Source organism: Palaemon carinicauda, chromosome 23 (genome assembly GCF_036898095.1).
Source record: "Palaemon carinicauda isolate YSFRI2023 chromosome 23, ASM3689809v2, whole genome shotgun sequence".
Lineage (NCBI taxonomy): Eukaryota > Metazoa > Arthropoda > Malacostraca > Decapoda > Palaemonidae > Palaemon > Palaemon carinicauda.
The window spans coordinates 109,974,888-109,999,983 of NC_090747.1; the positions used below are offsets into that span (position 1 = coordinate 109,974,888).

General features: G+C 44.2%; 1 long non-coding RNA gene across 2 annotated transcripts in view; it reads right to left on the reverse strand.

Annotated features, from left to right (window-relative positions):
- Positions 1-25,096, reverse strand: part of LOC137617363 (uncharacterized) — a 136,260-nt gene that overhangs the window by 102,474 nt on the left and 8,690 nt on the right. Inside the window, exons 2-4 of one of the 2 annotated variants that reach the window (XR_011039643.1) lie at positions 6,620-6,820; positions 2,693-2,858; positions 1,781-1,919 (exon numbers count right to left, since the gene is read on the reverse strand). This is a non-coding gene — a long non-coding RNA (uncharacterized lncRNA). The remainder of the gene's footprint in view (positions 1-1,780; positions 1,920-2,692; positions 2,859-6,619; positions 6,821-25,096) is intronic. The other variant, XR_011039644.1, reaches the window with a different exon arrangement.

A 25,096-nucleotide genomic window follows, 5' to 3' on the forward strand; every position in this document is an offset into this window, starting at 1 on the left:
AGAGCTCTAATTTGTATAATTAGAAAAAATAAAAATTCTACAATTTTTTGATTTGTTCATAAACAGATACAAGCCCTCGTCCTTTAATAGGAAACTTATCTATAAGATAAAGTTAAGTTGCATTTACCATCTCTCAGTTATCTAACTGGTGCATCTGCACAAAATCTACTGAGCGTGTATATCACCTACAAGGTCTGGTGAGGCAAGTTCTTCCGACTTTGTCGAGGCGAAGGTGCGAGCTGAGACATTTTGAGCGCTCAGAGACATATTGCTCGTGGGAACGAGTATTGGAAAGTGAGGGCACACCCTGACCTAGAGACTTGCAAGGAAAAGCGTACTTACCATAGCTGGAAAGGCTATAGCATCTCCTTTGGGAAGGAAAGCCAGTTCCTTCTGATAAAGAGTTCCTCGTTGACCTAGTAGAGTGTAGGACAAACAAGGAAGCCTGACTTGAGGCCAGAATGTTAGCCCTTTTACCCCCAAAGGACGTACTGGTACGTTTCACAAAAGCCATCCCTTTACCCCCATGGACGTACCGGTACATCCTTGCAAAAAAATGCTATAAAAATGATTTTTTTCATATTTTTGATAATTTTTTGAGAAAATTCAGACATTTTCCAAGAGAATGAGACCAACCTGACCTCTCTATGACAAAAATTAAGGCTGTTAGAGCAATTTAAAAGAAATATACACCAAAATGTGCTGGGAAAAAAGTAACCCCTTGGGGGTTAAGGGTTGGAAATTTCCAAAAAGCCTGGGGGTAAAATGGTTAGCCACCAACTCAAGTTCAGGCTGTAGGTCAAAATTGTGTGAAATTGTCTCGATCCCCTTACTGGATTAAGTGCTAGAGCTAGCCCTTCTTTGAATGGAGAACCCTTTAGTCCAAGGGAACCCCAAAGGTGTAGCATAGAATCGTGAATTGCAAGCAAATTATTATTGGCAGGATCTTTCCTAAGGACTGCCTCATCAATTTTGATAGGGGAAACAAGCGAGTCTCAACCCCCAGACTTTACCAGGAATTAATTCACCAACACTCTTGCCTCCAGAGGAGACCGACAGCGAAGGGTCAGAGGGCAGAGTACCGTGAGTTTAAACAGCAAGTTTATTCACTTCCTTCAAACTCAAATATGAGCTTAAGGGCAAAGTCTTACACTTCAGCCACCTTTCCCCTTGTGCCATACACCTGCCACCGGGAGGGTGAACACTCCCTACATTCCCCACAGGAGGAGTCTAAACTGCATACATTCCCCATGGATGAAGGGCACAAAGTATGATGATCCCCCTCTCTCCCACTATGACAGCGCTGCATTTACTTGACATTCCTTGGGAAGTCCAGCTTCAACTTCAGGCAAAAAAAAAAAAAAAAAAAAAAAAAAAAAACCAATGGAAAAAGACAAGTTTGTATGAGTGCCTAAAGGATACCAGCCGGTAACTGCCGAAACCTTGATAAAAGTTAAATGACCGAGTTTTAGATGCCCTGGTATCAATACCTTATTTAAAGGCAAAAGTTTTGTATTTGTGTACAAACAAGTAATCTTTTGGATGCTATTCCATTATTTTACTACACTATCTCATTAAACCAGTTACCATTTACTTTCAAATTAATAAAAATGGTAGGGTACACCAAAATATGCATCCACAGGTATTGTGACTTCTCAATACTTCAGCAACAATCATGAGTAAAAAACATAATAGACCAGGATAAACATGAGTTCATACATACCTTTGTCTAAACAGTACAGTATAAGATGGTACAAATTTTCAGTTTCATAATACATACGAATTAAACAGCATCAAGCTCAGCAGTAGTCCTACAACAGTAAAGTACTTCAAATTTTCTGAAGTTTTATATCTTGAAGCATTTAGTGACGAATACAACTGCCACTGATCACGATGGTAATGCATCCAAGGTGGAATTCCTAGAATAAAAACATATTAGAGTAAGTTTCACAGTATCAATAATTAACAGGTTCTTATAATATTCAGAAATTAAAAGTAAAATAATGTACCTCACAGAAAAAACAGATTCTTTCAAAAAACAAGATGATAAACTAGCGATTCAAAATTTTCTTATTTTTCATCAAAAGAGACATTGCTTCAAACACACTTCACTTAGGTACTTCAAAACATTGGAGCTTAATACTATAGAGGAATACATATTATTTATAAGTATATAATCATTGCTCAAATCCTTCTTCACTCTGAGCTTATTAATCATTCCTTGACAAGGCTAAAAAAATATACATTTATCATATTTGATCTCAAACACGTTCAAGATGAATGTCGGATACAACATAGGATTAAAAGTACAGGAAGAGAGGGAGTAGCAAAGTTGCTGTATAAAGAAAGCAGAAAAGTTGCAGGAGGAGAGGAGTAGAGTTGCAGTAAACAGAGGAGCCAAATTTCAGTAGCCATACAGAAGTGCCATTGTGCTAGAACAGGAGGAGCAGACTTATTTTAACAAAATAGAAAGAGCAGAGTTTAAAGAGAGAAGAAGCAGAATGGCAAAAGAATAAGAAATACAGTACAAAGAAGAGGAGCTAAGTTGCAGTACAAAAAGGAGGAAGAGATTTACAGTATCAAGATATAAGGAGTGAAGTCATTGTATAAAGAGGATGAGTGAAGTTTCCGAGAGAGAAATGAAATTACATTAGACAGTCCCATTATAGTGATAAAAAGGGAGCGGACTTACAGTACAATGACCAGCAGTGCTTCAGATTTTCTAAAAATTTAAGCCTTCATCCATTTAGTAGTTTATATAATAAATTTTTCACTGATCATGATGCTGCTACAGAAGATTATGGTCTTGATGGCAATTACAAATCACACATGATGGTACTCCTTCAAAGGTGGAATTCCTATAATAAAACACATCAGAGTAAGTTTTACAGTATCAATGAGGTACAGGTTGATTTTTTCCATAAAAAAGGTCCTACTCAGAAAATTTCTCAAAAAAAAAAAAAAAAAAAAATTTCTTGTAAAAATTTTTCTTAATTCTTCCTATTTTTTAATGACCTCCAATAAATAAGATGGAATTCTAAGTTTGCTCCACCATCGTCTAAACACTGCAATGTTTTAATATCGAGTACAGGACTATGAAAGATTTCTATGAGGTGATGCCCAATTCCTCCTTTACTTTGAATTTATTCAACATTCCTTCAAAAGGATACAAATAAGATTAAAATTTACATGTGTTTAAAGGCTACTCATGAACGGCAGAGGCAAAGGACAGTGCCATTGGCCTAGCAAGCAGGATAATGGATAATGCCATAGAGACTGACAATATATACATTACATAATGATTAGCACCCTCGGCACACTTCATCCAGGCTGGGACCAGGGAGAGCCTGACAATGGCTGCTGATGACTCAGCAGGTAAACCTGTAGGCTCCCTATAAACTGACCCACCATTCTTAGCTCACAAGGATGGGAGGTTGCAGCCACTAAAAGAACTAATGAGTCAGGGCGGGACTCAAACCCCAGTCTGGCCATCACCAGTCAGGGAGGTTATCACATAGTTACCAACAACCCTATATAAGGTATAATTAAAAGTTTAGTAAATGATTAAAAATATCAAAAAACAACTCAAACAAATAACCAATACAATATTTACCTAAAATAATCATCCTACACAAATACAATACAGAATATACAAGTAAGCTATGAATCATAGGATACAGTATAGACCCTGAGAAACCATAAATTGGAGTTTTTCAAGAAAACAAAACAGGATCCCATTCCTTGCTTTGCTATAATTAATAACTCCCTCCTTGCCTGAATTATCAATACAGCACATGTCAAAGGTGCATTCATTATATATAAAACATTATAAGCAGAAAGCAGCATCTACTTTTAAGAGAGAAATTATATTAGATGTTTAAAATACCTGTTACTGCACGAGTGGCCCCCTTAATAATAATATCTAAGGTTATACATACCTCCCAACAGATAATCAAGAACCTATGTGCTACTGAAGATGCACATCAAAATTGCAAAGTTTTGAGCACCCCTAATAGAACATACAACAGGTTTTTGGAACAGGCAAATTAGACTTGTGTACTGCTAAACACTTACCAATCTCCAACAGGTTCCGTAGATTTCAAAATAAAGCCCTCAGAAGAATATTGGGAATTAAATGAAAGTACAGAATTAAAAATGATACCATAAAAGAAATTAGAATCCCATATGTGCATGGAATCATGGTGAGGGGTAGATGGACATGGGTTGGAAATGCTCTTCACACTACTCAGGGGAGCTTAGTTCACCAACCGTTTAACTGGGCTCCACAAGGCACTAAAAGAGTTGGAAGACCCAGGCCTACATGGCTGAGGACTATGAAGCATGAAGTAGAAGTGTTGGTTTAAAATCTCAAGATAAGAGACTATTAGTGAAATCTAATCGAGGCCCTTTGCATCAATAGATGATGATGCTAACTAGTAACCCGAAACAAAAAAGGGTTTTGGTGTTGCAACCCTTCTTGCTTTGTACAAGAAAAAACAAAATTCTAACCAATTCCACTTTCTGAATATATTGCGGCTCCCGCAATTTAATTGGTGGGTACCGAGAAACTTGAAGACAAATTAGTTCCGATCATGGTCACACACTTAACAGATATCACATGCTTAACAGAAACCTAATATCAATGTTTATTTTTCTACTTAAAAAATTAATCAAATTTTTCTATTTACTAGTCCTCAATTTGGATATTCCAAAAAAGTAATACCAAACTATTATGCAAAAGTAAATAAGAAATTTTAGTCACTAAGCAGCTAACTGCCTAAACAAATGATCTAAGAAAACCAAAATCCAAGAACAGGCAATAATGTTTTGAAATTGAATTACAATGTTACAGTAGCATATTAAAGGTCTACCATCAGAAGCCTTGTTAACTTTACTCCAGTCATGAATCTGCTCTATTATAAAAGTAACTTTGTTCAAAACATGAGTAAAATCATAAATGTTAAAGTAATTTGTATTATTCTTAGCTATAAAAACCTGTCCTTTAATAGGAGTATGCTTTCAGCATAGCTAGAACTCAGCTGTTATATTTATAACGAGGTGTCAGTAGTTAGTGGCGGTTGGCGGAGAAGTACCCACCCCACCATTCCCAAGCACACCGACTAACCACTTGGACCTTAAACCTCAGATTAGCAGGGTGGTAGCAGCAGCAAATATAACTTAAAGAGCTCTTATTTGTATAATTAGAAAAAATAAAAATTCTACAATTTTTTTATTTGTTCATAAACAGATACAAGCCCTTGTCCTTTAATTAGGAAACTTATCTATAAGATAAAGTTAGTTGCATTTACCATCTCTCAGTTATCTAACTGGCGCATCTGCACAAAATCTACTGAGTGTGTATATCACCTACAAGGTCTGGTGAGGCAAGTTCTTCTGACTTTGTTGAGGCGAAGTGCGAGCCGAGACATTTCGAGCGCTCAGAGACATATTGCTCGTGGGAACGAGTATTGAAAAGTGAGGGCACACCCTGACCTAGAGACTTTCAAGGAAAAGAGTACTTACCATAGCTGGAAAGGCTATAGCATCTCCTTTGGGAAGGAAAGCCAGTTCCTTCTGATACAGAGTTCCTCGTTGACCTAGTAGAGTGTAAGACAAACAAGGAAGCCTGACTTGAGGGCAGAATGTTAGGCAACAACTCAAGTTCAGACTGTAGGTCAAAATTGTGTGAAATTGTCTCGATCCCCTTACTGGATTAAATGCTAGAGCTAGCCCTTCTTTGAATGGAGAACCCTTTAGTCCAAGGGAAGTCCAAAGGTGTAGCATAGCATCGTGAATTGCAAGTAAATTATTGTTGGCAGGATCTTTCCTAAGGACAACCTCATCAATTTTGATAGGGGAAACAAGCAAGTCTCTCAAGCCCGAGACTTTACCAGGAATTAATTCACCAACACTCTTACCTCCAGAGGAGACCTACGGTGAAGGGTCAGAGGAAAGAGTAACGTGAATTTAAACAGCAAGTTTATTCACTTCCTTCAAACTCAAATGTGAGCTCAAGGGCAAAGTCTTAAACTTCAGCCACCTTCTTTCCCCTTGTGCCATACACCTGCCACTGGGAGGGTGACCACTCCCTACATTCCCCACAAGAGGAGTCTAAACAGCATACATGCCCCATTGATAAAGGGCACAAAGTATGATGATCCCCCTCTCTCCCACTATGGAAGCGCTGCATTTACTGGACATTCCTTGGGAAGTCCAGCTTCAACTTCAGGCCAAAAAAAAAAAAAAAAAAAAAAAATAAATAAATAAAACCACATTGCATTGGAAAAAGACAAGTTTGTATGAGTGCCTACAGGATACCAGCCGGTAACTTACGACACCTTGATAAAAGTTAAATGACCGAGTTTTAGATGCCCTGGTATCAATACCTTATTTAAAGGCTGAAGTTCTGTATTTGTGTACAAACAAGTAATCTTTTGGATGCTATTCTATTATTTTACTACACTATCTCATTAAACCAGTTGCCATTTACTTACAAATTAATAAAAATGGTAGGGTACACCAAAATATGCATCCACAGGTATTGTGACTTCTCAATACTTCAGCAACATTCATGAGTAAAAAACATAATAGACCAGGATAAACATGACTTCGTACATACCTTTGTCTAAACAGTACAGTATAAGATGGTACAAATGTTCAGTTTCATAATACTGTACATACAAATTACACAGCAACAAACTCAGCAGTAGTCCTACAACAGTACAGTACTTTGAATTTTCTGAAGATTTATGTCTTGAAGCATTTAGTGGCGAAAGTAACTGCTACTGATCACGATGGTAATGCATCCTAGGTGGAATTCCTAGAATAAAAACATATTAGAGTAAGTTTCACAGTATCAGTAATTAACAGGTTCTTAAAATTTTCATAAATTAAAAGTAAAATAATGTACTTCACAGAAAAAACAGATTCTTTCAAAAAACAAGATGATAAACTAGCGATTCAAAATTTTCTTATCTTTCATCAAAAGAGAGATGCTTCAAACACACTTCACTTAGGTACTTCAAAACATTGGAGCTTAATACTATAGAGGAATACGTATTATTTATAAGTATATAATTATTGCTCAAATCCTTCTTCACTCTGAGCTTATTAATCATTCCTTGACAAGGCTAAAAAAAATATATTTATCATATTTGATCTCAAACACGTTCAAGGTGAATGTCGGATACAACATAAGATTAAAAGTACAGGTATTGTAAATGGTTACCACCATAACAAAATAAATCTCACATACACAAGCAATACAATATTCTTGGATTGCAGCTCAAATTATCATTTTACCACATTTCCAAATATACATGTTTTAAGACATGAATAATTGGGTGGGGTATATTAATTCCATGACAAACAATAAATTAAGACTCTCTTTCATTATACCCTTACTTTAATTATGAATACAGAAATTAATGGTACATTATTTACGTATAAAATATTAAGAAAGAAGGGGACAAGAAGTAAACGTTCTTCTGCCTAAGGTTGTAGCCTTACTAAAGCCTGGCAAAGACCCAATGATCCCTAAGAGATATCATCCAATATCTCTCCTCTGCATTTTATACATATTGCATGATGATGGCCTGCCTAGATCCCACAGTCAAAGAACAACTATCACCAGACCAGGCTGGCTTCATGACAAGAAGATCCTACTGCTCCCAAGTACTTAGCCTCACTCAGTGTATTGAGGATGACTTTGAGCTTAGGAAAACCACAAGGGAAGTATTTGTTTGCCTAATAGCAGCCTATAACACACTGAACCACAGGCTGCTTCTTTTGAAACTTGCCAAAGTTATTCTTAACCTTGGCATTGTGCATATTATCCAGTCACTGCTGAGTAACAGACTTTTCTTTGTTGAAATGGATGGTAGGAAAATCAGATGTCTGAAAACAGAAAAACAGCCTCCCAGAGGGGTCGTTGGCCCCCAATAGTTTTCAGCATCTATACTGTGCCAACGATCAACCACAGTTTAGATACACCTGTAGACTAATATATGCAGATGATCTGTAGCCTACCTAGCTATTCAACCCTGGCACAGCTGGCTCACAGATGGAATGCTGCCGAAATGGAGCGTGAGCCTAGTGGGGATGCATCAAAAGTGCGCTAAACTGGTTCCGCGCGCACCCCTTAGTACAGACACAGGTGATCACAAACAATCAAGAGCCAACTAATGGGCTGCACAGCAAACCTGTAAGCTATTGCGCAATGGTCACTGCCCACCAAAGGAGCACAAGTGACAGGTGCACATGACTGTCTTGTGAGCTACGTGGAGGGGTAAATTGCGCTCGCCTGTGCATGGAGTTGTTATGCTACTCCATGCCAACATACCTGGTGAGCTTTGACTAGCAAAGAGTGCCTGGCAAGTTACCATGGGTAACTGCGCACGCTGGATACTAAGAGTGTCGTGAGAGCCCAGTGGCAAGGTTAGGTACACACTGGGCTGCAGGATGATGATAAAATCTACTGGGTGCTCCTGCTGAGAGCACTGTTTTGAAGAGATCAAGTGCGCTGACGCTTCTTAGCAGCCTGAGGAGGTGGGCTCTCGGGTGAGGACAAACTCTTATGCTTGATGCTTGCAAGGGTGTCTAACGTAAAACAACAGAGGGACAATGAGCTCAGAAGTGGGAGGATAAACGAAGATTTCCTCGTGTTTAGCAAGCTCAGCGTGTGCACTAACCCTGGAGGGAGAGCATGCCAACACCAAAATCCAGTCTTTAGAGGGGGGGGATCCAAAGTCCCAAGAATGGCCGCAGCAGAGGCAATGCATCTTACTATACGGTCTCCTCCCAAGAGGCAGCTTCCTCTGCTACATTAGGGAGGAGGAAGAGGAGGCCTGACCTGAAGGTTGACATAGTCCAACAGCCATCACTTATGACCGTTTCCTGGGGGAGATTGCTCGAGAGTGTCAGAGAGGAGAGTACCAATGGAGAGAGAAAGAAGTAAGGATTTCTTAGACTTTGAGGAAAACCCTAAAGGCAAAGAATCCCTTTTAGACTTACTTCTTCTCCTGCCATACCACTCCAACTGGGAGGATAACCACTCCCTATACTCTGGGCAAGAGGAAGCCTCCGAACAGGAGTGTCCTATGCATGAAGGGCAAAGACGGTGAGAGTCTCTGTTCTCCAGGGACCTAAAAGTACACACATGTCGTGCACCCTCAAGTAATCACATACCAAATCACACCTGAAAAGAAAAAGGAAAAGTTTTAAATTTTAGCCAGCCATTGAGAACGTGGATAGACGTCTGATTTTAACCACAGCTGAAATCAAAGTAGAGAAGGTATGAGTGACCGAGGGAGAACGCTTTTTCCTGCTACCCCTGGTAACAGTTGTCGACACCAAAATCTTTATAGCCATATGCCAGCTTGCACCATTTCTTTTATGCAAAGAACGGAAGTTTTGTATTTTGTGTAGAAACAAATAAAGTTTCTGAGATATGTGACCCCAGAGATCAACAAAAATGAAGGATAAAAGTAAGTAATTAGGGTTTTTGGGAAGGGAAAGAGTAATGAAATACATGGATATCACTTGACATAACTATACCCACCTAACCTAATCTAGGGCATCAGGTCCTCTTAACTTGCCTCCTGTATCATACACTATTATCTAGCCTAACCTGCACTGTATCATAACAATAACCTTCATTAAAGGGTATATATCAACACTATACAATACATATTAGTAACTTCGACACTTTCTTATATTGTATGTAACATTTGTTGTAAACAAAGTTTTCCCCTGAATAAAACAATTTTTAATTTCAAATTTCCAATTTTCTCTTTTTAGTTGAACCTCTTTTCTGCCTTTTGCAATCTTGTACAAATGATCTATCAGCATCATCTTGACTGTCACATGACTTATTTTTTGGTCGATTACCTACCTTTTAGAATGAGATTCTCCTAAGATGTCTTTTCCCACAGTTCTCCATATACTCTACTTAGTGTATGATGTGTCTGTTCTGGTTGCGAGCATGCATATTACACATATTTGTGGGTGTTTAAAGAATGAAGTGGTTACTAATAATTATTCGCATAGGCATAATTTCAGCCTAATTGTGAAGGTCCCAAACTGTGGGAATTTTTATTTGTTGCCGGAAGAAAACTACGTATGGAGGTGGCATCACAAAATGTTTATTGAAAACCAAGAAATATTACCAGTGCTCTTTCTTTGTGATTACAAGGAAATATTCTTAGAAAAAAGTATTTTGAACCTTTTAAAATAAGTGCTCTTTTTAATTATTCTTTTTATTCATTAGAGGGACCACAACCTATTGTTAACAAGTTTTTTTTTTTGTTTTTTTTATTGACGGTCTTTAAGCTCTGAGGTGATGAACTATTCGTTCAAGAACAGAGCTCCAACCCCCGCATCATCAAATTCAAGTGCAGAAGTGGCATTATTTTAAAACAAATGTGATTGTTGGTGGCATTAAACAGATTAGTAAACATAGCTTCATTGTTCCTTTGATCACCGGCAGTTTCTCAACCTTGTGACAGTGTTACACTTCTGCCTATCATCCTGAAGTAAGTTTAGCCAGGTTAACAATTTACTCTGACCTTTGGGCCACCTTTTGTTGCATTTAAACCAGTAAAAGCACCTGAAAGTGAATTACTTAAGAGCATTTGTGTCCTCTGACCCATATCCAAAATGGAGATATCAAGGGGTCTACGGGCAAGCCATAGTTTTTGTTTATAAAAAGTCACAAAGCTCATCCCAATTTTTAGCTGCACTTTTTCCTTTGGGAAGCCTCTTAGCTGTACTTGTATGAGACTCGGCAAGCAACTGCACAGCCTGAAGAAATGCTCGATGATCCAGTGCCTGCTCTGCACCTCCAAACAGTAGCCTAAGCTAAGAAAATTGAATCAAGGAAAGAACACGATAACATGGAGGGAGTTTACAGGGGTTTTAGGGGGTGTTGCACGCCACCATGGAAGATAGGGCCATGGTATTCAAGTTAGGGGAAACCTTAAGTTAGATAGCCTTCCTCCTTAACCTTTCCCTCATGAAATCTCCTTCCCTTTCCCTCATGAAATGAGTTTTTTGAGGCATGAAAATGAGTCTGAAAAACTGTAGAATCGCTTCTAAAATGATGGAAGGTGAAAGGTTAAAAAAATTTACTTGCCAATGAAAAAGACGCTGAGGATGATTTCATAATGGTCGAATTTAGTGCTAAAGGAAAATAGGAAAGTAAAATTAGTAATTTCAAAGGCAAATTGTTTCCTTGCAACTAAAATTATACAAGAAAATTATTCTGAAAAAACAATATCGCCAGGATTTGTATACATGTCGTAAATTTAGTGGTGATAGTGTAAACATTTACCTATTAAAGCACTTTTACAGTTGCGTTAGGCCTACCACCCCTACCCTATTCAGATAGTGACTAACTTTCCTGCATGGATTTCTTTTAGCATTTGATAAAAGTCTACAGAGCGCACTAAAAAACTAAAAGTGACAATTTGAAGTTGGTTGCCCCATCCCCCCCCCAAAAAAAAACCAAAGATTTATAGTGATATTTAAAGTAAAATTATACTGAAACAAAGATTCATCAGAAAGGAGTAAAAGGCTTCACTAAAGTAATCAATGTCTACTGAAGGCAACTTTTCTTATTCCAATTAAATTCTTTTAAATTAGATAATTTGATTAATCAACACTAAGAGATCTAATCAGATTTCTGAATCGTCCCCATTCCTAAGTTCAATATGAAAAAAAATGGCTAAATAGGCCAACCAGAACCTAAACGGCATCTCATGACATGTCAGATCTCATTGGAACATGGACGAAGTCAAACAACATGATACATTGGCCAATATTCAGGTAATCATTGATTTCCGTGGATTTTAATAAGTTTTTCTTATTCAGATTGCACCAATTTATATAAATATAAAGCATTCAATATCCTCGCTTACTTTAAGCTGTCGTATTACGAACCCAATTCTGATGTAGCAATACTTGGTTAATAAGTGATGATAATGTCTATACTTTGTAAAATGCATACTGCATACTAAGCTGTTACATGAATTTACCTTTGACAGCTAACTTTTATTTTATCTTTACACAATTTTCCTAAAATGATTAAAATCAGCATAATGTATATCAATAAAATATTACTAGAACATTCGTTTAAACCCATAACCATGAAGCGCTGGGTAATAATAACTGAGGTAATGACATTTTAAGTTTGAATAATTGATAATCAACACTGAAATACTACCCACAGGGCTAACAATTGTAACAAATCCTATTACCCTTGCCAGAACACTGGAGCAATGAGACAATGTTTAATCGCGAGCGAAGCGACCATATGGCAGAACATTTAAATACTCATAAATTATTAGCTCAATTAAGTGATGCAATACTTATGATACGATGGAACACTTATCGGCTCTAGAAAATTATATGGAAAGGGATGTTTCCTATGCATCCGGAAGTCCTTGCGAACAAAAGCTTCAATGTTTGACTGCTTCATTAATACTATTCGGTATTTGACCCACCATTACTTAAAACCTAAGGATTTCAGACAGAAAAAATTATCAATAACGTTTTAAACACCTCAAAATACACATTGGTCCCGTTTTTAAAAGCCATAAAAAATATAGTTTCATTACAAATATTTACCAAGGTAAATATATGATACTCTAATTTCTAGCGAAGCTGGAATTCGCTATAAGAAATGGACGAGTGGTGGTTAGTTTGGTATTTTTCTCTATATGTTTGATAGGGGCTGGGGCATAACTTACATATCGTTCTATTAAAATGTGAAGTATGTTTTTCACTCTAAGTCCACTATTTACATCTCAGAGACTGAAGGGGACTTATTGCGCATGCATTTTTCCTATGGTTAGGGGAGCTTTCTGTGTATTTACAATGATGTATTTGACAGGGGGTTTTTTTAAACCAATAAACAGCTTACAAGTACTTGTTCATAAGTTCCCGGATGTTGTTCTACCTTCGTCTACAGTTTCAACTTAACCACCGTCTCGTAAAGACGTCTCTAAGAGGGAACTTAATTGAAGCACATTAATCTATTTTGAAATTTAGCGTAATTTTGTTTATGCTCTCTGTACAGTGTAAAGCTATTGTTACCCATGTAAAATTGAAAAATAACAGCGAAATAATACCTCAAAGGTCCGATTCCGACTTAATTCCTACTGAAAAGCTTTTGAGGAAAAAAAAAAAGCGATGATGATTGAAAAGGTAATGAATTAATTGCGATTTACTTTTTCATAATGGAAGTATTTATTTGTGGTTTACTTTATCATAAGGTAAAGGATTTATTTGATTTACTTTTAGTTTGTGTCCTGGGAAGGGTGCATCCGGCTAACAGTAGTGACCTGGGAAGGGGATCCGGGGGGCTTGCCCTCGGCTAGGGGTAGTGACCTGGGAAAGGGTCCGGGGGGCTTGCCTTCGGCTAGGGGTTGTGACCTGGGAAGGGGGTCCGGGGGGCTTGTCCCCTGGCTAGGGGCTGTGACCTGGAAACTACTAGGTTATGTTAGGTGGGTTTGTTAGGATCTCAACTATTTTGCAAAACTCGATAGTTAAATATGACAAATTCGTAGATAATTTGTATTTTTCCTAACTATACAAACCTTAGCTATTTACATGGGGTAATTACTTTGGCGTAGCTGAATGACGAGCCATTAGAATTTTAACGAGGGTTTACTACCCCACCGCTAGTTAGCGGGGGGTAGGGAGCGGTAGCTAGCTTACCCCCCCCCCCTCACACACACACCGGTGATTGCTTCACTTTGCTTAGAGGTAGGACTTATCCCGGGGGACAGGGCTGGCGGGCAAATATGTGTAAATAGCTAAGGTTTGTATAGTTAAGAAAAATACAAATTATCTACGAATTTGTCATTTGTTCCGTAACTGAAATGCAAACCACGCTATTTACATGGGGTGACTCAATCCTTAGGTAGGGAGGTAAGTCCCTGCCATACTGCCTTTGGCTTACCAGGGGACTCCATATTCGAGTGTGTAAGTACTGTACTCAAGAAATAAGGAGTCCCTGCTCCTCGCTAGCATGCTGTGAAACTGCTGCGGCCTACATAAGCTGTGTGTGAAGGTGAGGAAGTGACTCGTCCTAGGAAATTGACCTGGAGTTCTTCAGATGAAAATCTAGGCTAGGACTCTCCTTGTCAGGGTATGGGGACATGACAGTATTACAATTAATACTAGGAGCACAAGGGAGCATGGTTTACCTGCAGTGGTTCGAGGTCAGCTGTGCAGAGAACCCAGGATGCTGCTTTCTCCAAGGGAGGAGAGGATGAAGAAAAGAATAAGGGCCAAACAGATCTTTTCATTCACGAAGACTAAAACCAGGTAACAATGCCCTCAACCTTCTGCTACTTGTCCATTAAGGAGCCTGAGGTTAGACCAGCTGTTGTGCAGCCACCACAGGGTCGATAGAGAACGTATCGAGCCTCCTGTGTGTAACGTCTTGCAGGTAGTGGGCCGTGAAGGTGGTCTGACGCTTCCACACCCCAGCTTGAAGGACCTGCATCACTGAATAATTTTTCTTGAAGGCCAGGGACGTAGCTATGCCCCTGACATCAAGCGCTCTATGGCGAAGTGACGGAGAAGGGTCAGGATTCAAGGCCAGATGTATTACCTTGCGAATCCAGGCCGAGATAGTATTCCAGGTGACCCTTCTCTTCGTTTTCCCAGTGCTCACGAACAAGGCTTGCACCTGGGGATGAACTGCAGCTGTTCTTTTAAGATACAACCTCAGACTCCTCACTGGGCACAGTAAGAGATGGTCTGGGTCATCTGTTACAGAACGAAGACTCGAAACTTGCTGGCACTCCCGGATTCTGAGTCTTGGCAACAAACTTAGGGACGAAGCTGAACGTTACCTCCCCCCATCCCCTTGAACGTGCGATGTCGTACGAGAGACCGTGCAGTTCACCGACTCGCTTGGGCGAGTCCAATGCTAGCAGGAAAACCGTCTTCCAGGTAAGGTGGCGATCTGAAGCCTGGCGTAATGGTTCGTAGGGAGGTCTCTTCAGAGACCTGAGAACTCGAACCACGTTCCATGGAGGAGGTCTCGCTTCCGACTGAGGGCAGGTAAGTTCATAACTCCGTATGAGAAGGGAAAGTTCCAGCGAGGAAGAAATGTCAATTCCTTTACGCCTGAAGGCAAGACATAAGGCTGAGCGATAGCCTTTCACTGCCGAGACTGAAAGGCGCATTTCATACCGCAAATACACGAGGAACTCCGCTATTGCTAAAATAGTGGCATCGAGTGGAGAGATACCCCTTCCACGACACTAACCACAGATGACTCGCCACTTTGCCTGGTAGACCCCTGCGGATGACTTGCGCAGGTGACCAGACATCCTGTTCGCAACTTGTTGCGAAAATCCTCTCTCCGTGAGGAGATGCTGGATAGTCTCCAGGCGTTAAGTCGAAGCGAAGCTACGGTTGTGGAAGATGTTGAGGTGTGGTTGTTTGAGTAGCTCGTGATGTGAAGGGCGTTTTCTCGGAACCTCCGTGAGGCGTTGCAGAAGGTCCGGGAACCATTCTGCGTGATGCCATAGCGGAGCTATCAGGGTCATTGATAGATTGACCGATATTCTGGTCTTGTTGAGCACCCTCCTCATCAGACAGAACGGGGGGAAAGGCGTACAAATCAACGTTGTCCCACCGTTGTTGGAAGGCATCCTGCCAGAGCGCCTTGGGGTTCGGGACCGGGGAGCAGTACAGCGGGAGCTTGAAGTTCAGCGCTGTAGCGAACAGATCCACCGTCGGGGAACCCCACAAAGTCAGGACTTTGTTGGCTACTTGAGGATCCAAAGACCACTCGGTACTCACTATCTGCGTCGCTCTGCTCAAACTGTCGGCGAGCACATTCCTTTTGCCTGGAATGAAGCGAGCCGCTAGTGTGATCGAGTGAACTTCGGACCATCTCAGAATCTCTACTGCAAGATGGTATAGCTGCTCTGAAAAGGTACCTCCCTGCTTGTTGATATAAGCCACCACTGTGGTGTTGTCGCTCATCACCACCACAGAGTGGCCCGCCAGGACTTGGTGGAACTTCTGAAGTGCCAGGAACACGGCCTTCATTTCTAGCAGGTTTATGTGAAGGTACTTTTCTGATTCTGACCACAGGCCTGAGGTCCTGTGGTTCAGAACATGGGACACCCCCTCTTTCTTTGATGCGTCCGAGAACAACATCAAATCCGGGGGAAGGACGAGAAGATCCACTCCCTTTCGTAGGTTCTCGGCTGCCACCCACCACTGGAGATCTGTCTGTTCCGCATGACCCACAGGGACCAAAGTGTCCTGGGAATCGTGACCTTGATTCCACCGGGACTTGAGTCGCCACTGGAGAGATCTCATTCTGAGGCAACCGTTGGGAACCAGACGGGCCAGGGAGGAGAGGTGGCCGAGGAGACGCAACCACGTTTGGGCTGGGAGTTCTTCTCGATTGAGGAAAGGCCTCGCGACCTTCCTCAGCCTTGCTATCCTGTCGTCTGATGGGAAGGCTTTGTGGAGATTGGTGTCTATGACCATACCTAGGTATACCAGTTTCCGAGAGGGCTGCAGAGAAGACTTCTCGAGATTTACCATGATCCCTAGATCCTGGCAAAGTTCGAGGAGCTTGTCTCGGTGGCGAAGAAGGGTTGCCTCCGAGTCCGCTAGGATCAGCCAGTCGTCCAGATAACGAAGGAGACGGATGCCGATCCTGTGAGCCCACTACGATATCAGGGTGAACAATCTGGTGAACACCTGAGGGGCTGTGGAGAGACCGAAACACAGCACCTTGGACTGGTAGATCTTGTCGTCTAGGCAAAATCTTAGGTACTTCCTTAAAGACGGATGGACTGGGATATGGAAGTACGCGTCCTTCAGGTCCAGTGTACACATGAAGTCTTGTGGTCTCGCTGCAAGTCTGACCGTGTCTGCTGTCTCCATACTGAACGGAGTCTGTTTGGCAAACCCGTTCAGGGTTGAGAGGTCGATGACTGGTCTCCAGCCTCCAGACGCCTTCTTTCCAAGAAAGAGTTGACTGTAGAAGCCTGGGGACCCGTCCACTACCTCTTGGAAAGCGTCCTTCTTCAACATGGTCTGGACTTCTGCCCAAAGGGCTTGCCCTCTTGCCGATCCCCTGGCAAGAGAGCTCAACGACACTGGATTCGCTGTCAGGGGAGGTAGAGAAGCTGTGAACGGGGAGGTAGAGAAGCTGTGAACGGGACGCGATAACCCTGACTGATTACGGAAATCGTCCAGGTATCTGCCCCGAGTTGCTGCCACCTTGCCGCGCAACTTTGTAGGCATCCCCCCACTGGTGGACATGCAGGGGGACTGCCAACCCTAGCGTTTACGGCTTCGGCCGTTTCCTCTAGGGTTCTTGCCTCCCCTGGAGGACTTCTTGCTGCTTCTGCTCTTGGCAGGAAAGGGCTTAGACACCTTCGGCTTTGCTGTTGTCGTCGTCTTTGTGTCCTTAGACGGGGCTGTTGGGCTGCTGGAGGTTTGTAGGGCCTCGATGTCAGGGCCCTATGGATGAGGGAATCCTGGTTGGACTTCCTCCACCTCTCAGCGGTAAGCTCCACATCCTTAGGCTCAAACAAACTCTTACCGAGCACGGAAGAGTGTCTGAGCCTGCTAACATCCGAACTGGGGACCTTCTGGTGGAATCTCTCAGCCACTGCGTCCCGCCGTTTGAGAATCATATTGGCCCACAAGCTCGAGACTTGGTGAGCCAGAAACTCGATGGTCCGCGTGCCTGAGAGCAAGAAAGTCTCCAGTGCCTTCCTGGTGCTTTCTTTGGACAGGTCCTCAGACCGCACCAGGATGCTCGGAGACCCCAGCCAGATGTCAAGCCACGAAGTTGCCTGCATGGCACACTTCGTGACCTTCTTATGGCTTAGGATCTCAGTAGCTGAATAGGACATGTGCCGGTTGGAGTCTCTCTCTAGAGGGACTCCCCCGGTTAGTTCTTCCACGGAGTGGTGAATTGGAAGACCCAAACAAGACTCCTCAAGGATCTCAAAGTACCTCCTCTGATGGACTCGAGGAGGAGGGAGGAGCTTGTTACCGGCGCTGGATCTACTGGAGGAGGCAAGCTCAGAGAGCTGGCCCTCGACCTTGTCCCCGGCACTCTTCATCCCCTGAGACCAGGGCAAAGCTGCACTGGCCCTAGAGGGTTTCTGGGTGCCGTAGACACGGTCTCGTGTCCTTACCCTCACGAGGAGGAATCTCTGGGTCTGGAATCCCGTTGAGGTTCCTCATGAGGGTCAGGACTTGCCAGAACGCGTGTTCTGACTCTTGGTGCTCTCCTCCTGAAGGACTGAAAGCAAAGTCTCCTGTCCCCATTGGCTCTTCCTGGGGGGGCAAGTGGACATCCTCGGAAGGTCTAGCTGGCTCCTGTCTGATCCTTGTTGACGACTTGGGAATCGTCTTAAGAGTCCTTCGGTTCCCTCCTGGGAGGGATACAGGACTCAAGTAACGATGGGTGCAGGCTCTTTTCCACTCCTGGACGAAAAGACTTCTCAGGAAGAGGCGGAGTTTCCCTCATTGGTGCGATGGGGGAACGATCCGACTCGTCCGACTCTCCTGAGGATGGATAATCCTCATCCGCAGGGGAGGGAGAGAAAGTCTGGGGGGGGGAGGAGCCTTGCGCAAGGACCTGCAAGGAGACAGAATAGCCCTCGGAGGTGTCTCCACGGAGGGAACTCCTCTCTTCCTCTTCAGGAGGGAGAAAGCCGCCACTGATTTGTGACCCATGTCAGAGAGGACGGGCTTCATAGCCTGCATAAGAGCTCTGACGAGGGTCCCGAACCAGGGCTGCTGGCTGACAGTCGCACTGTCAGACACTCCCTCTGGAGGGAAGGGGATCGTTTGATCCCTTGGAGGAGTCGACAAACGAGGGTTCACCTGAAAAGAAGCTGAAACAAGAGAGTCCTTAGACCTGTCCGGGAATCGCCCCTCCTCCGGCGAGCGCGCTGTTCTGCGCTTGCGGGGAGGGGAACGAGATGATGAGCTGTCCGCCTGGCGACGATCGCGCTGGAGGTCGCGCGATGGGCCCTGTCCAGGATCGCGTGCCATAGGAATTTAACGCGCGCGCCCATGGCGCGGACGTGAGAGGTTGGTGGAGCGGGCGCGAGGACGCGGTGGCGCGTAGGCGATGGCACAGGCGCGTGGAGGCGATGGCGCGGGCGCGCGTACGAGATGGCGAGGGCGTGTGGCGCGCAGGAGCTGGATCGTGAGGAGGCTGGATACGAGGGAGCGCAGCATCCTGATGCGGTACTGACGGGCGCGAGAGAGTAGTGGCGCGTGGCCGCTTATCTGGAAGAACTGGGCGAGGGCGCGAGTGCGCAGGTTCGGGATAGCGCGAGGGTGGGTTTGCGCGTTGGAGCGCAGGTGGGCGCTGAGCTGTGTGAACAGGTATATTTACCTGTGGGAGCGCAGGGGATCGTGGGCGCGCTGCTGCGATGGGCGCGCAGGGCACGCTATCGGATTAGGGCGCTCAGGTGTGCGCTGTTGGGTTGCATGGGGCGCCTTGAGAGAGACTGGAACCTGGCGCGCAACCGGAGAGTCGTGTGCAGGATTGCGCGGTCTGGAAGGAGAGTCCAGGGGTACCTGGGAGCGCCCGTGCGCTAACTTAGGCACCTCCTGGCGAGCTGTGTCTGGAACTGCGCGCGATGGGCGTGCCTCGCGCCTAACTCCAGAAGGGCGCTGCGAGTCCAGAGGTATCTGTGAGCGCCTGTGCGCTAACCTAGGAGACTCATGGACTGCGCGCGACGTGGCAGGAACTGGAGAACGCTGGGGCGCAGGTGGGCACGTGTGCACAGGCGAGCGCTGGCGCGCTAGAGATCAGGAACTGCTGGCAGGCGCCGGGCCGCAGAAGGATGTGGGCGCGCAGGGGAACCCTGGCGCGTAACAGGAACAGGGGGGGCGCGCGCAGGTGAGTGCTGTGACGCTAAGACTGGGACGGCAGCAGCAGCATGAGGGAGCACAGGTTGAACCTGGCGTTTGAGGGCAAGAGGCGCAGATTTGTGCTCAAGTCCCTTATGCCCCGAAGGAACGGTTGCCTACGCAATGGCAGGTTCAGGTGGCGCGTAAAGCGCATCAGCATCCTCGAAGGGTGACGGCAGGTCAGCAGGTCTGGAGGGAGACTGGTCACAGGGTCCCGAAGGACGACCTTCCTCCGAAGGGGATCGCGAACGATCCAAGGAGAGGTCTAAGGTGGTAGCTGGCAGGATCAGTGAACGGCGAGTCGTCTCCTCCGCAGAGGACTGTGGTGACGACGAGCCGAAGAGGCGCCTCCTAACTCCCTTGTGAGGGGAAGGAAGACCTCTACAGCAAAGGGGAGGACGAGCCTTCCGCCTTATACGCCCACGAGGGGCCGTGGGGTCAGCAAGCTGACCATCGTAGGGCCTCCGAAGAGGAGTGTCTGTGAGTGTGCTCCCCCGCGGGGGAGAATCACCGGCAGGAGAGACCGTAGGACTTAGTTCCTCCCTCGAAAGGTGTTCAGAGGGGGAAACTAAGCCTTCAGCTACCTCAGCAACAGGAACGGGGGTTTAACTAAACCCACGAGATGCCTCCGTCACAACAACGTCAACAGCAAACAGAGGATCTATCCCTGCTGTAGTTGGCGATTGTTTGACAGCTGCACCAAGTTTGATCATGTCAAAAAGGGCTTCCCTGGAGGGCGAACCCTGCAGCCCCAAGGAAGCCCAAAGCTGCATCAAATCATTGTTATTGACAGATAAATCAATGTTCATATCCTCCTCCGGGGGAGGAGGAGCAGCCGCCTCGCTATGGGAGGCAACTACCTCTCCCGCACCCCGGGATCGGTCAACAGCAATACGGTCAACGCTCCCACTCGCCGGCCTCTCGGAATAGACCACTCGAGGGGGAGCTTCGGAGGAGGAAAGGGCTACGGAAGAAGGTATTGGAATTTTCTCTCTTCAAAGAAGCCTCTGGAGGAGAAAGATCCCTTTTAGACTTTTTCTTCCGCCGCCGGGCAAACCTCTCCCACTGGGAGGTAGACCACTCCCCACATTCAATAAATACATTACTGCTATCACACCGTTGGCCCCTACAATGAGGACACAAGGTGTGGGGATCGGTGTCGACCGCCGACATAAAAATCCCAGGGCGGCCGGGAAGTCCAGGGCACGTACGCATAATCAGTAGAGGCCAACTTCAAACACACTGTGAGGAAGAAAAAGCAAAAACAGATTAATGGCAGTCAAAGCGAGGGAGAGAGCAGACAAGTCTGTTCTCCGCCCGAGCCAAAAGTAAAAAGTGAAGCAATCACTGGTGTGTGTGTGAGGGAGGGGGTAGCTAGCTACCTCTCCCTACCCCTCGCTAACTAGCGGTGGGGTAGTAAATCCTCGTTAAAATTCTAATGGCTTGTCATTCAGCTACGCCGAGGTAATTACCCAATGTGAAATGGTATTTTCATTATAAAATAAATTCTTGAACATACTTACCCGGTAGTTATATATATAGCTTACGTCCCTGATGTCACGGCAGAAAATTCAAAAAAACTCGCGCCAATCGCCGATTGGATAGCCAGGTGTACCACCCCTGCACCCTAGCGAGGTACCTAGGAACCATTCCAGGAACCCTCATATATTCCATGCCTCTAGTCTCTTGAGAGGGGAGGAGGGTGGGACTTTAATTATATATAACTACTGGGTATGTATGTTCAAAAATTTATTTTATAATGAATATACCATTTTTAAACATAAGACTTACCCAGTAGTTATATATATAGCTGATTAACACCTTTGGTGGAGGGTTAGAGACAGCTAGTATATCTGGAATTTTTCTTAAGAGTTAATTAAAACAAACTTAAGGGTTCATACCTGATAAGGAAGCCACTTCAATGATTCTCTGTCTCATTATGTCTGTTAGCCTTATGAGATCCAGCGATCCTCCCAGGGGGCTGAAGATCTCGTAGGGACTGTCAAACCGGTGTATATACCTCATTATGACAGAACCCCCTCCAACAACCAGTTCCGGGCACTCTTCAAGGAACAAAATTGACAACCTGACTAAAATCAATGATTTTGGAAGACTGACACAGTCTCCACAAACAACCATAAAAACAAATAAAAGTTCCAAGAGAAGAAAAGGTTATGGGATTATGGGAACGTAGTGGTGGATCCTTCACCCACTATTGCACTCGCTATCACGAATGGTCCCAGAGTGTAGCAGTCCTCATAAAGAGTCTGGACACGATTAAAATAGTGTGAAGTGAACACAGATTTACTCCCCCAAAAGGTTGTGTCCATAATACTCCACTACAATCTATTCTGCTTGAAGGTCATTCAAGTCGCTATAGTACTAACCTCATGCGTCTTGACTTAAAAACTTGAGGCCAGTCTCACTGTAATGCATATGAGCCTCTCTTATAAGTGTCTGATGAAGAATGAAAGGACGTTCTTGACATCTGAAAACGAGGGCTTCTTAATCAAGCACCAAAGAGCTTTCGACTTGCCTCGCAACTCTTTCATACTGCTTGGGTAGAACTTAAGGATTCTTACTAGACACAGGACTCTCTCCAACTCCTCGCCAACCATATCCGAAAAATTTGGAAACTTAAAAGCCTTAGGACAAGGTTGAGAAAGGCGATCATTCCTGGCGAGAAAGCCTAACTGCAATGAGCAGATAGCTTCGTTATCTCGAAAGCCGTTTTACTAAACGTAAAAATTAACCGATTCTTTTAGATGTCACAAGACCAACAAAAAAAATAGTTTTCATCGAGAGGTCCTTAAAATGAAGATGAAAGCAAGTGCTCAAGCTTGTCACTCATAAGGAACTTCAGGATTGAGTCCAGGATCCAAGCTGGTGAATCCTGGTTGCTTGATGTTTCAAACAAGTTGAGAAGTTCCTGTAGGACTTTATCAATCGAAAGGTCCAAGATACTGTGTCTGACAACAGTCGCTAACACACACCTGTATCCCTTGATGGAAGAGGATGAACAAATGAGCTTCCTTCGAAGGTAAAACAGGAAGTCAGCAATCTGAGTTGTAGAGATACTGGAAGAGAAAAACAGAGTTGACTCTGCACCATTCTCTAAAGCCTCCCACTTGGATTGATAAATCCTGATGGTAGAAGTTCTTATTGCTCTTGCAAAAAGACTTAGCTGGATCTTTCGAAAACCTCTAGTTCCTGTGAGGTTTCAAAAGGCTGAAGGTAGCTAGAAGAAAGGCTTGGAGACTAGAAAGGTAACTTTCCAAGAGAGGTTGTTTGAGTAAAACTACTCTTAATGGAAGACTTCTAAGAGAGTCCACCATCCATTCCAGTAACTCTGTGAACCATCCTCTTGAGGGCCAAAGAAGGCCACTAAAGTCACGTGGTCCCTTCGTGTGACGCAAACTTTGTGTCACCTTGTAAGGAAATAGAACGAGGAAAACATACACATCCAGATTGGACCAGACTAATAGGAAAGCGTCTTTGTGGACTGCTTCGAGATCTGGCACTAGAGAGCAGTAAGTTTCTAGTCTCTTTGTCTGTTAAGTCAAGAATAGGACTATACAAGAACGACACCAAAGTCGCCACAGATTCTTGCAGATTTCTCGATGGCGTGACCATTCTCCAGCTGAGACTGTTCTTCCATAAGTTCTTCTATTTTCTAAAGAACCTTGTTAGAAGGAATACATTCTTCTCCTTAGCCCAGATGAGAAGACTCCTCTCAGTCCCGTAAAGGAATCTCGAGTGGGTTCCGTCTTGCTTGGCAATGAAAGCCAATTCTGTGGTGTGATCGGCATAGACCTGCAGCACTTTGTTCCAAACAGACCCTTCAAAGCTTTTTGAGAGCCAACTGGACTGTCAACAGTTCCTTTGGGTGATGAGGAAGCTCTTCTGATCCTCTGTCCAAAGTCCCGAAGCTTCCAACTGTCTAGCGTTGCTCCCACCCCAAATCCGAGGTGACGAGACACAACACAAGGTCTAAGATCCTCTGTTCAAAAGGGGTGACCTTCCGGAAGTTTGACTGGATCGAACCACCACTGAAGGCAACTTCTTATAGCACCCTAAAAGAGATGCATATCGACTCAAGACCGCCTTGTCCCAAAATGATTGAGGTTGAAATGGAGAGAATAAAGATAACTCACATAAGGATCATAGCTTCTAGCTTCTGACTGGCCGGGAATCAAACCCTGGTCCAGGAAAACTAGGATGAACAGTGACATAACAATGGTCACAAAGAAAGAATCAGTCTTCCCAGGGAAAAAACCCCCTCCCCAAGAGGAGAGGTTTCCCAACACACTCATCCACTTCCTTGCAGAACACTTCTGTATCTTAGAAAGATTGCAGTTTCAAGAAGGCTTGCTCCGTTCTTAGAGGAGACGTAAAAGCCCGAAAAAAACTTTACTCTGAAGCACCATCCTTAAATAAAGTATTTTTGTGATGGTGTCAGAAGATCTAACGGAAGTAGTGACGTTGTGTTTATCAGGATACATGTATTTAAGGTCCTGACTCCTGGCGTCCAGGAAACCCAGATCACCGCCTATGTCGCCGCGTTGTACCAAGGCTAGACGCTCGATAAAAAACTTTCGTGATCAAAGAGATCGGAACTAAGGCGTTCTTGATCTCGACATTCGATTCGACTACTGTAGAGTCACCACTAAATCCGAGGTTCTCATGTTCAATGTCATGCCTTCTTCCAGATCTCCGACGTCGAGCGTCCTGAAAGACGGGGCGCCGAGCGTCCTCCAAGACGTGGCGCCGAGCTTCCTGTAAGACGTGGCGCCGAGCGTCGTGAAAGACGTGGTGCCGAGCGTCCTGAAAGACGAGGCGCCGAGCGTCCTGTAAGACGTGGCGCCGAACGTCCTGTAAGACGGGGCGCCGAACGTCCTGTAAGACGTGGCGCCGAGCGTCCTGTAAGACGTGGCGCCGAACGTCCTGGAAGGTGTGGCGCCGAGCGTCTTATAAGACGTGGCGCTAAGCGTCCTGGTGTCAGAAGAGACTCGTCTAGTTGACAGGAAAACGCAATTCTTCTGAAAGGTTCAAAGATATCTTTAAATCCTTCATGAAGATCGTGAGAAAGAGCTCTGATAAATCAATCGTCCAGATACAGGGAGGCTCTGATGTCTCGAATGCAGTATTCTGCTACTTTTAGCAAAAGTTT